Below are 11,867 nucleotides of genomic sequence, written 5' to 3' on the forward strand. Positions count from 1 at the left end.
AGTGTGATGAAGAAGGCGCAACAGTGCCTCTTCAACCTCAGGAGGCTGAAGAAATTTGGCTTGGCACCTAAAACCGCAGGGCTCTCAAAAAAGGGCGGTCTGCCCAACGCATCACCGGGGGCAAACTACCTGCCCTCTAGGACACCTACAGCACCCAATATCACAAGAAGGACATAAAGATCATCAAGGACAACAACCACCCGAGCCACTGCCTGTTCACCCCGTTATCATCCAGAAGGACAGCTGCATCAAAGCTGGGACCGAGAGACTGAAACACAGCTTCTATCTCAAGGCCATCAGACTGTTAAATAGCCATCACTAGCACATTAGAGGCTGCTGCCTATAGGCATAGACTAGGAATCACTGGCCACTTTAATAAATGAACACCAGTCACTTTAATAATGTTTGCATATTTTGTATTACTCATCTCATATGTATATACTGTATTATATTCTACTGTATCTTAGTCTATGTATTACTCATCTCATATGTATATACTGTATTATATTCTACTGTATCTTAGTCTATGTATTACTCATCTCATATCTATATACTGTATTATATTATATTCTACTGTATTTTAGTCTATCACGCTCCAACATTGCTTGTCCAAATATTTAGATTTCTTAATTCTATTCCTTTACTTTAGATTTGTGTGTATTGTGTATATTGTTGTGAAATTGTTAGATATTACTGTTAGATATTAGTGCACTGTTGGGGCTAGAAACACAAGCATTTCGCTATACCCGAAATAACGTCTGCTAAACATGTGAATGTGACCAATAATATTTGATTTGATTTGAAATATGTAGGTCCTGGGTGGCAGGAAGCTTGGCCCCTGTGATGTTTTGGGCCGTATGCACTACAATCTGTAGCGTCTTACGGTCAAATGCCGAGCTGTTGCCATACTAGGAGGTGATGCAACCGGTCAGGACGCTCATGAAAAGTGCAGCTGTCTAACTTTTTGAGAATCTGGGGACCCTTGCCAAATCTTTTTAGTCTCCTGATCGGGAAAAGTTGCTGTTTTGCCCACTTCTCGACTGTCTTGGTGTGTTTGGGCCACGATAGATTGTTGGTGATGTCGACACCAAGGAACTTGAAACTTTCGACCAGCTCCATTACAGCCCTCGTTGATGTTAAAAGGAGGTCTGTTCAGCCCTTATTTTCCTGTAGTCCACGATCATCTCCTTTGTCTTGCTCACATTGAGGGAGAGGTTGTTGCCCTGGCACCACACGGCCAGGTCTCTGACCTCCTCCCTATAGGCTGTCTCATTGTTGTCGGTCATCAGGCCTACCACTGGTGTGTCATCAGCAAACTTAATGATGGTGTTGGAGTCGTGCTTGGCTACGCAGTCGTGGGTGAACAGGGAGTACAGGAGGGAACTAAGCACGCAACCCTGAGGGGCCCCCGTGTTGCAGATGTGTTGTTACCACCAAGAAGTCCAGCATCCAGTTGCAGAGGGAGGTGTTTAGTCCCAGGGTCATTAGCTTAGTGATGAGCTTTGAGGGCAGTATGGTGTTGAACGCTGAGCTGTAGTCAATGAACTGGATTTTCATACAGTACCTTCTGAAAGTATTCAGACATCTTGACTTTTTCCATATTTTGTTACGTTACAGCCTTATTCAAAAATGTATTACATTGTTTTTTCCCCTCATTAATCTACACACAATACCCCATAAATGCAAGGCAAAAACAGGTTTTTACAACTTTTTGCTCATTTATTTGCAAATAATAACTCAAATATCACATTTACAAAGGACTCAGACCGTTTACTCAGTACTTTGTTGAACCACATTACAGCGATTACAGTCTCGAGTCTTGTTGGGTATGACGCTACAAGCTTGGCACACCTGTATTTGGGGACTTTCTCCCATTCTTCTCTGCAGATGCTCTCAAAGATGGAGAGGGTCACTGCACAGCTAATTTCAGGTTTCTCCAGAGATCGGGTTAAAGTCAGAGCTCTGGCTGGTCCACTCAAGGACATTCATTCAGAAACTTGTCCCGAAGCCACTCCTGCGTTGTCTTGGCTGTGTGCATATGGTTATTGTCCTATTGGAAGGTGAACCTCAAATCAAATCAAATTTGAGGTCTGAGGTCCTGAGAGCTCTGGAGCAGGAATTCATTCATCAAGGAACTCGCTGTACTTGGCTCCATTCATATTTCCCTCAATCATGACTAGTCTCCCAGTCCCTGCCACTGAAATACATCCCCACTGCATGGTGCTGCCACCACCATGCTTCACCGTAGTGGCGCTTGGCATTTTGGCCAAAGATCTCAATCTCGGTTTCATCAGACCAGAGAATATTTTTTCTCATGGCCTGAGAGTCTTTAGATGGCTTTTGGCAAACTCCAAGTAGGCTGTCATGTGCCTTTTACTAAGGAGTGGCTTCCGTCTGGCCACTCTACTATAAAGTCCTAATTGGTGGAGTGCTGCAGAGATGGTTATCCTGGAAGGTTCTCTCATCTCCACAGAGGAACTCTAGAGCTCTGTCAGAGTGACCATTGGTTTCTTGTTCACCTCCCTGACCAATGCCCTTCTCCCCCGATTGCTCAGTTTGGCCGGGCTGCCAGCTCTAGGAAGAGTCTTGGTGGTTCCAAACTTCTTCCATTTAAGAATGATGGAGGCCACTGTGTTCTTGGAGATCTTCAATACTGCAGAAAAGTTTTGGTACTCTTCCCAAGATCTCTGCTGCCACACAATCTTGTCTTGGAGCTCTACCGACAATTCCTTCGACCTCATAGCTTGGTTTTTCCTCTGACATGCACTGTCAACTGTAGGATCTTATATAGACAGGTGTGTGCCTTTCCAAATCATGTCCAATCAATTGAATTAACGCAGGTGGACTCCAATCAAGTTGTAGAAACATCAAGGATGAGATGCAACTGAGCTCAATTTCGAGTCTGATAGCAAAGGGTCTGAATACTTACGTTAGGTATTTCTGTTTTTTATTTTTAATACATTTGCAAACGTTTCTAATTTCTTTGTCATTCTGGGGTATTGTGTGTAGATTTATGACAATTTTTTGTACTTAATACATTTTAGAATAAGGCTTTAACCTAACAAAATGTGGGAAAAAGTCAAGGGGTCTGAATACCTTCCGAAGGCACTGTAGGTGTTCCTTTTGTCCGGGTGGGAATGGGCAGTGATCTGTGGATCTGTTGGGGCGGTATGTGAATTGGAATGGGTCTATGGTTTCCGGGATGATGGTGTTGATGTTAGTCATAACCAGCCTTTCAAAGCACTTCATGGCTACTGACGTGAGTGCTACGGGGCGGTAGTCATTTCGACAGGTTACCCATGCATTCTTGGGCACACGGACTATGGTGGTCTGCTTGAAACATGTAGGTATTACAGACTCGGTCAGGGAGAGGTTGAAAATGTCAGTGAAGACACTTGCCAGTTGGTCTGCCCATGCTCTGAGTACACACCCTGGTAATCCATATCAGGCACAGCGGCCTTGTGAATGTTAACCTGTTTAAACGTCTTGCTCGCATTGGCTACTGAGAGCGTGATCACACAGTCGTCCCGAACAGCTGGTGCTCTCAAAGTGAGCATAATGGGCATTTAGCTAATCTGGTAGGCTCGCGTCACTGGGCAGCTCGCGGCTGGGTTTTCCTTTGTATGCCGTAATAGTTTGCAAGCCCTGACACATACGACGAGCATCGAGCATACGACGAGCATCGAGCATACGACGAGCATCGTAGAATTCAATCTTAGTCCTGTATTGACCCTTTGCCTGTTTGATGGTTAGTCTGAGGGCATAGCAGGATTTCTTAGAGCGTCCAGATTAGTGTCCCGCTCCTTGAATGCGGCAGCTCGAACCTTTAGCTCTGTGCGAATGTTGCCTGAAATCCATGGCTTCTGGTTGGGATATGTACGTACGGTCACTGTGGAGATGACGTCATCTATGCATTTATTGATGAAGCCGGTGACTGAGATGGTTTACTCCACAGTTTGGATGAATCATGGAACATATTCTAGTCTTTGCTCGAAAAACAGTCCTTATCAGTGGACGTCCCTCAGGTAACTTCTGCCTAACTCTCCGTCTATGCTTCTGCTATTGCATCGCATTTGATTCTAAAAGAATTGTAAATTTTAAAAATGTAAAGCTTGAATTAATATGTAACTTTTGGGCTACCAACCAAATTGACATAGAATGTGCGTTATAGATCTGTCATTCTCATTGAAAACTAGTCTTAAGATGTGGTAGATTTGTTCTATGTGAGCTTCAAACAGTAGAAAATACAATATCGTTGGTTCTGGAACATATAATACACAGTGGTTTACATGGCACAATGATTCTCTACACTATGACTGCTTGTTTTGTCACATAAACTGAAATTAGTCAAACTATTTGTCACGCCCTGGCCATAGAGAGGCTTTTATTCTCTACTTTGGTTAGGCCAGGGTGTGACTAGGGTGGGCATTCTATGTTACTTTTTCTATGTTTTTGGCCAGGTATGGTTCTCAATCAGGGACAGCTGTCCGTCGTTGTCTCTGATTGAGAACCATACTTAGGTAGCTCTTGCCCACATAGGTTTTGTGGGTAGCTGTTTTCTGTTTTAGTGTATTTGCACCTTGCAGAACTGTTCGTTTGTTGTTTTTTGTTCAAGTGTTTGTATTTATTAAACGTATTATTAATACTTACCACGCTGCAACTTGGTCCTCACCTTCTCCTTCTCCTTCTACCACGCTGCACCTTGGTCCTCACCTTCTCCTTCTCCTTCTACCACGCTGCACCTTGGTCCTCACCTTCTCCTTCTCCTTCTACCACGCTGCACCTTGGTCCTCTTCTCCTTCTACCACGCTGCACCTTGGTCCTCACCTTCTCCTTCTCCTTCTACCACGCTGCACCTTGGTCCTCTTCTCCTTCTCCTTCTACCACGCTGCACCTTGGTCCTCTTCTCCTTCTACCACGCTGCACCTTGGTCCTCACCTTCTCCTTCTCCTTCTACCACGCTGCACCTTGGTCCTCTTCTCCTTCTACCACGCTGCACCTTGGTCCTTTTCTCCTTCTACCACGCTGCACCTTGGTCCTCTTCTCCTTCTACCACGCTGCACCTTGGTCCTCACCTTCTCCTTCTCCTTCTACCACGCTGCACCTTGGCTTCTCCTTCTACCACGCTGCACCTTGGTCCTTTTCTACTTCTCCTTCTACCACGCTGCACTGGAACATGTGTATCGCAGCGGTACAGAGGAAGCTAGCAATGTGGAAGGCTAGGTATTTGTCTTTTATGGGAGGAGATAGACAGGTGGGTGGTCGACCCAGAGAGAGTGCCGGAGCCCGCCTGGGATTCGCTGGAGCAGTGCGAAGCAGGTTATCGGAGAATGGTGTTGGCGAAGCAAGCATGGCGGCGCGGAGGGAAGACCGAGAGTCAGCCCCAAAAATGTATTGGGGGGGGGGCTCAGAGAGAGTGTGGCAGAGTCAGGGTTCAGACCTGAGCCAACTCCCCCTGTTTATCGTGAGGAGCCAAGGACGAGACCAGAACCAGAGCCGGTGTTGGAGGTGAGTGAAGCAGAGACTGTGAAGGAGTTAATGGGGAAAGTGGAGGAGAGAGTTATGAGGGAGTTGCTTGGTTGGTGCTTTAGGTACCATATTCGCCCGACGGAGCGTGTCGGGGATTTGATGGCACCTGGGTCAGCGCTCCATACTCGTCCTGAGGTGCGTGTTAGTCGGCTGGTGAAAATTGTGCCAGCCTCACGCACTAGGCCTCCTGTGTACCTACCTAGCCTTGCACGTCCTGTGCCAGTCCTGCTCTCATGCTCTCCAGTACGCCTTCACGGTCCGGTCCATCCTGTGCCACCTTTACACACCAGTCCTCCGGTGGCAGCTCCCCGCACCAGGCTTCCTGTGCGTGTCCTCGGTCCAGTACCACCAGTGCCAGCACCACGCACCAGGCTTTCAGTGCGCCTCGCCTGTCTAGCGCTATCAGAGCCTTCCTCCTCTCCAGCGCTGTCAGAGTCTCCCGCCTGTTCAGCGCAGCCAGAGCCTTCCTCCTCTACAGCGCTGCTGGAGTCTCCCGCCTGTTTAGCGCAGCCAGAGCCTTCCTCCTCTACAGCGCTGCCGGAGTCTCCCGCCTGTTCAGCGCTGCCAGAGCCTTCCTCCTCTACAGCGCTGCTTGAGTCTCCTGCCTGTTCAGCGCAGCCAGAACTGCCAGCCTGCATGGAGCAGCCTGAGCTGCCAGCCTGCATGGAGCAGCCTGAGCTGTCAGTCTGCATGGAGCAGCCAGAGCTGTCAGTCTGCATGGAGCTGCCAGTCTGCATGGAGCAGCCAGAGCTGCCAGTCTGCATGGAGCAGCCAGAGCAGCGAGATCCGCCAGTCAGCCAGGATCAGCCAGTCAGCCAGGATCCACCAGTCAGCCATGATCTTCCAGATCCGCCAGGCAGCCAGGATCCGCCAGTCAACCAGACTCTTCCAGATCTGCCAGTCAACCAGACACTTCCAGATCCGCCAGTCAACCAGACCCTTCCAGATCCGCCAGCCAGCCAGGATCTGCCGGAGCCAACTACCTGCCTGAGCTTCCTCTCAGTGCTGAGCTTCCTCTCAGTGCTGAGCTTCCTCTCAGTGCTGAGCTTCCCCTCAGTCCCGAGCTGCCCCTCAGTCCTGAGTGTAACGGATGTGAAACGGCTAGCTTAGTTAGCGGTGTGCGCTAAATAGCGTTTCAATCGGTTACGTCACTTGCTCTGAGACCTTGAAGTAGTAGTTCCCCTTGCTCTGCAAGGGCCGCGGCTTTTGTGGAGCGATGGGTAACGATGCTTTGTGGGTGACTGTTGTTGATGTGTGCAGAAGGTCCCTGGTTCGCGCCCGGGTATGGGCAAGGGGACGGTTTAAAATTATACTGTTACACGATCTGCCCCTCAGTCCCAAGCTGCCCCTCAATCCAGTGGGGTTCTGGGTGAGGACTACTAGGCCATGGTCGGCGGCGAGGGTGGACGCGAGGAGGAGGGACTAAGACATTGATTGAGTGGAGTCCACGTCCCGCGCCGGAGCCGCCACCATGGACAGACGCCCACCCGGACCCTGCCCTATTGTTTTGCTGTGCGTCCGGGTCGTAATATATTGTGTTTGTCTTCATTTATTTGGTCAGGCCAGGGTGTGACATGGGTTTATTGTGGTGTGTTTAACTGTTTAACTGCACCTCCTTCAAGGCTGTTGGAAAAGCATTCCAGGTGAAGCTGTTTGAGAGAATGCTCTTTATGTAATACATGTATCACTAGCCACTTTAACTATGCCACTTTGTTTACATACTCATCTCATATGTATATACTGTTTTATATTCTACTGTATCTTAGTCTATGTATTACTCATCTCATATGTATATACTGTATTATATTCTACTGTATCTTAGTCTATGTATTACTCATCTCATATCTATATACTGTATTATATTATATTCTACTGTATTTTAGTCTATCACGCTCCAACATTGCTTGTCCAAATATTTAGATATTCTTAATTCTATTCCTTTACTTTAGATTTGTGTGTATTGTGTATATTGTTGTGAAATTGTTAGATATTACTGTTAGATATTAGTGCACTGTTGGGGCTAGAAACACAAGCATTTCGCTATACCCGAAATAACGTCTGCTAAACATGTGAATGTGACCAATAATATTTGATTTGATTTGAAATATGTAGGTCCTGGGTGGCAGGAAGCTTGGCCCCTGTGATGTTTTGGGCCGTATGCACTACAATCTGTAGCGTCTTACGGTCAAATGCCGAGCTGTTGCCATACTAGGAGGTGATGCAACCGGTCAGGACGCTCATGAAAAGTGCAGCTGTCTAACTTTTTGAGAATCTGGGGACCCTTGCCAAATCTTTTTAGTCTCCTGATCGGGAAAAGTTGCTGTTTTGCCCACTTCTCGACTGTCTTGGTGTGTTTGGGCCACGATAGATTGTTGGTGATGTCGACACCAAGGAACTTGAAACTTTCGACCAGCTCCATTACAGCCCTCGTTGATGTTAAAAGGAGGTCTGTTCAGCCCTTATTTTCCTGTAGTCCACGATAATCTCCTTTGTCTTGCTCACATTGAGGGAGAGGTTGTTGCCCTGGCACCACACGGCCAGGTCTCTGACCTCCTCCCTATAGGCTGTCTCATTGTTGTCGGTCATCAGGCCTACCACTGGTGTGTCATCAGCAAACTTAATGATGGTGTTGGAGTCGTGCTTGGCTACGCAGTCGTGGGTGAACAGGGAGTACAGGAGGGAACTAAGCACGCAACCCTGAGGGGCCCCGTGTTGCAGATGTGTTGTTACCACCAGGAAGTCCAGCATCCAGTTGCAGAGGGAGGTGTTTAGTCCCAGGGTCATTAGCTTAGTGATGAGCTTTGAGGGCAGTATGGTGTTGAACGCTGAGCTGTAGTCAATGAACTGGATTTTCATACAGTACCTTCTGAAAGTATTCAGACATCTTGACTTTTTCCATATTTTGTTACGTTACAGCCTTATTCAAAAATGTATTACATTGTTTTTTCCCCTCATTAATCTACACACAATACCCCATAAATGCAAGGCAAAAACAGGTTTTTACAACTTTTTGCTCATTTATTTGCAAAAAATAACTCAAATATCACATTTATAAAGGACTCAGACCGTTTACTCAGTACTTTGTTGAACCACATTACAGCGATTACAGCCTCGAGTCTTGTTGGGTATGACGCTACAAGCTTGGCACACCTGTATTTGGGGACTTTCTCCCATTCTTCTCTGCAGATGCTCTCAAGCTCTGTCAGGTTGGATGGAGAGGGTCACTGCACAGCTAATTTCAGGTTTCTCCAGAGATCGGGTTAAAGTCAGAGCTCTGGCTGGTCCACTCAAGGACATTCATTCAGAAACTTGTCCCGAAGCCACTCCTGCGTTGTCTTGGCTGTGTGCATATGGTTATTGTCCTATTGGAAGGTGAACCTCAAATCAAATCAAATTTGAGGTCTGAGGTCCTGAGAGCTCTGGAGCAGGAATTCATTCATCAAGGAACTCGCTGTACTTGGCTCCATTCATATTTCCCTCAATCATGACTAGTCTCCCAGTCCCTGCCACTGAAAAACATCCCCACTGCATGGTGCTGCCACCACCATGCTTCACCGTAGTGGCGCTTGGCATTTTGGCCAAAGATCTCATTCTCGGTTTCATCAGACCAGAGAATATTTTTTCTCATGGCCTGAGTCTTTAGATGGCTTTTGGCAAACTCCAAGTAGGCTGTCATGTGCCTTTTACTAAGGAGTGGCTTCCGTCTGGCCACTCTACTATAAAGTCCTAATTGGTGGAGTGCTGCAGAGATGGTTATCCTGGAATGTTCTCTCATCTCCACAGAGGAACTCTAGAGCTCTGTCAGAGTGACCATTGGTTTCTTGTTCACCTCCCTGACCAATGCCCTTCTCCCCCGATTGCTCAGTTTGGCCGGGCTGCCAGCTCTAGGAAGAGTCTTGGTGGTTCCAAACTTCTTCCATTTAGGAATGATGGAGGCCACTGTGTTCTTGGGGATCTTCAATACTGCAGAAAAGTTTTGGTACTCTTCCCAAGATCTCTGCTGCCACACAATCTTGTCTTGGAGCTCTACCGACAATTCCTTCGACCTCATAGCTTGGTTTTTCCTCTGACATGCACTGTCAACTGTAGGACCTTATATAGACAGGTGTGTGCCTTTCCAAATCATGTCCAATCAATTGAATTAACACAGGTGGACTCCAATCAAGTTGTAGAAACATCAAGGATGAGATGCAACTGAGCTCAATTTCGAGTCTGATAGCAAAGGGTCTGAATACTTACGTTAGGTATTTCTGTTTTTTATTTTTAATACATTTGCAAACGTTTCTAATTTCTTTGTCATTCTGGGGTATTGTGTGTAGATTTCTGACAATTTTTTTGTACTTAATACATTTTAGAATAAGGCTTTAACCTAACAAAATGTGGGAAAAAGTCAAGGGGTCTGAATACCTTCCGAAGGCACTGTAGGTGTTCCTTTTGTCCGGGTGGGAATGGGCAGTGTGGAGTGCGAGTGGGATTGCGTGATCTGTGGATCTGTTGGGGCGGTATGTGAATTGGAATGGGTCTAGGGTTTCCGGGATGATGGTGTTGATGTTAGTCATAACCAGCCTTTCAAAGCACTTCATGGCTACTGACGTGAGTGCTACGGGGCGGTAGTCATTTCGACAGGTTACCCATGCATTCTTGGGCACACGGACTATGGTGGTCTGCTTGAAACATGTAGGTATTACAGACTCGGTCAGGGAGAGGTTGAAAATGTCAGTGAAGAAACTTGCCAGTTGGTCTGCCCATGCTCTGAGTACACACCCTGGTAATCCATATCAGGCACAGCGGCCTTGTGAATGTTAACCTGTTTAAACGTCTTGCTCACATTGGCTACTGAGAGCGTGATCACACAGTCGTCCCGAACAGCTGGTGCTCTCAAAGTGAGCATAATGGGCATTTAGCTAATCTGGTAGGCTCGCGTCACTGGGCAGCTCGCGGCTGGGTTTTCCTTTGTATGCCGTAATAGTTTGCAAGCCCTGACACATACGACGAGCATCGAGCATACGACGAGCATCGAGCATACGACGAGCATCTTAGAATTCAATCTTAGTCCTGTATTGACCCTTTGCCTGTTTGATGGTTAGTCTGAGGGCATAGCAGGATTTCTTAGAGCGTCCAGATTAGTGTCCCGCTCCTTGAATGCGGCAGCTCGAACCTTTAGCTCTGTGCGAATGTTGCCTGAAATCCATGGCTTCTGGTTGGGATATGTACGTACGGTCACTGTGGAGATGACGTCATCTATGCATTTATTGATGAAGCCGGTGACTGAGATGGTTTACTCCACAGTTTGGATGAATCATGGAACATATTCTAGTCTTTGCTCGAAAAACAGTCCTTATCAGTGGACGTCCCTCAGGTAACTTCTGCCTAACTCTCCGTCTATGCTTCTGCTATTGCATCGCATTTGATTCTAAAAGAATTGTAAATTTAAAAAATGTAAAGCTTTAATTAATATGTAACTTTTTGGGCTACCAACCAAATTGACATAGAATGTGCGTTATAGATCTGTCATTCTCATTGAAAACTAGTCTTAAGATGTGGTAGATTTGTTCTATGTGAGCTTCAAACAGTAGAAAATACAATATCGTTGGTTCTGGAACATATAATACACAGTGGTTTACATGGCACAATGATTCTCTACACTATGACTGCTTGTTTTGTCACATAAACTGAAATTAGTCAAACTATTTGTCACGCCCTGGCCATAGAGAGGCTTTTTATTCTCTACTTTGGTTAGGCCAGGGTGTGACTAGGGTGGGCATTCTATGTTACTTTTTCTATGTTTTTGGCCAGGTATGGTTCTCAATCAGGGACAGCTGTCCGTCGTTGTCTCTGATTGAGAACCATACTTAGGTAGCTCTTGCCCACATAGGTTTTGTGGGTAGCTGTTTTCTGTTTTAGTGTATTTGCACCTTGCAGAACTGTTCGTTTGTTGTTTTTTGTTCAAGTGTTTGTATTTATTAAACGTATTATTAATACTTACCACGCTGCAACTTGGTCCTCACCTTCTCCTTCTCCTTCTACCACGCTGCACCTTGGTCCTCACCTTCTCCTTCTCCTTCTACCACGCTGCACCTTGGTCCTCTTCTCCTTCTACCACGCTGCACCTTGGTCCTCTTCTCCTTCTACCACGCTGCACCTTGGTCCTCACCTTCTCCTTCTCCTTCTACCACGCTGCACCTTGGTCCTTTTCTCCTTCTACCACGCTGCACCTTGGTCCTTTTCTACTTCTCCTTCTACCACGCTGCACTGGAACATGCGTATCGCAGCGGTACAGAGGAAGCTAGCAATGTGGAAGGCTAGGTATTTGTCTTTTATGGGAGGAGATAGACAGG

This window comes from Oncorhynchus keta, chromosome 35 (assembly GCF_023373465.1).
Source record: "Oncorhynchus keta strain PuntledgeMale-10-30-2019 chromosome 35, Oket_V2, whole genome shotgun sequence".
NCBI classification, from domain to species: Eukaryota; Metazoa; Chordata; class Actinopteri; order Salmoniformes; family Salmonidae; genus Oncorhynchus; species Oncorhynchus keta.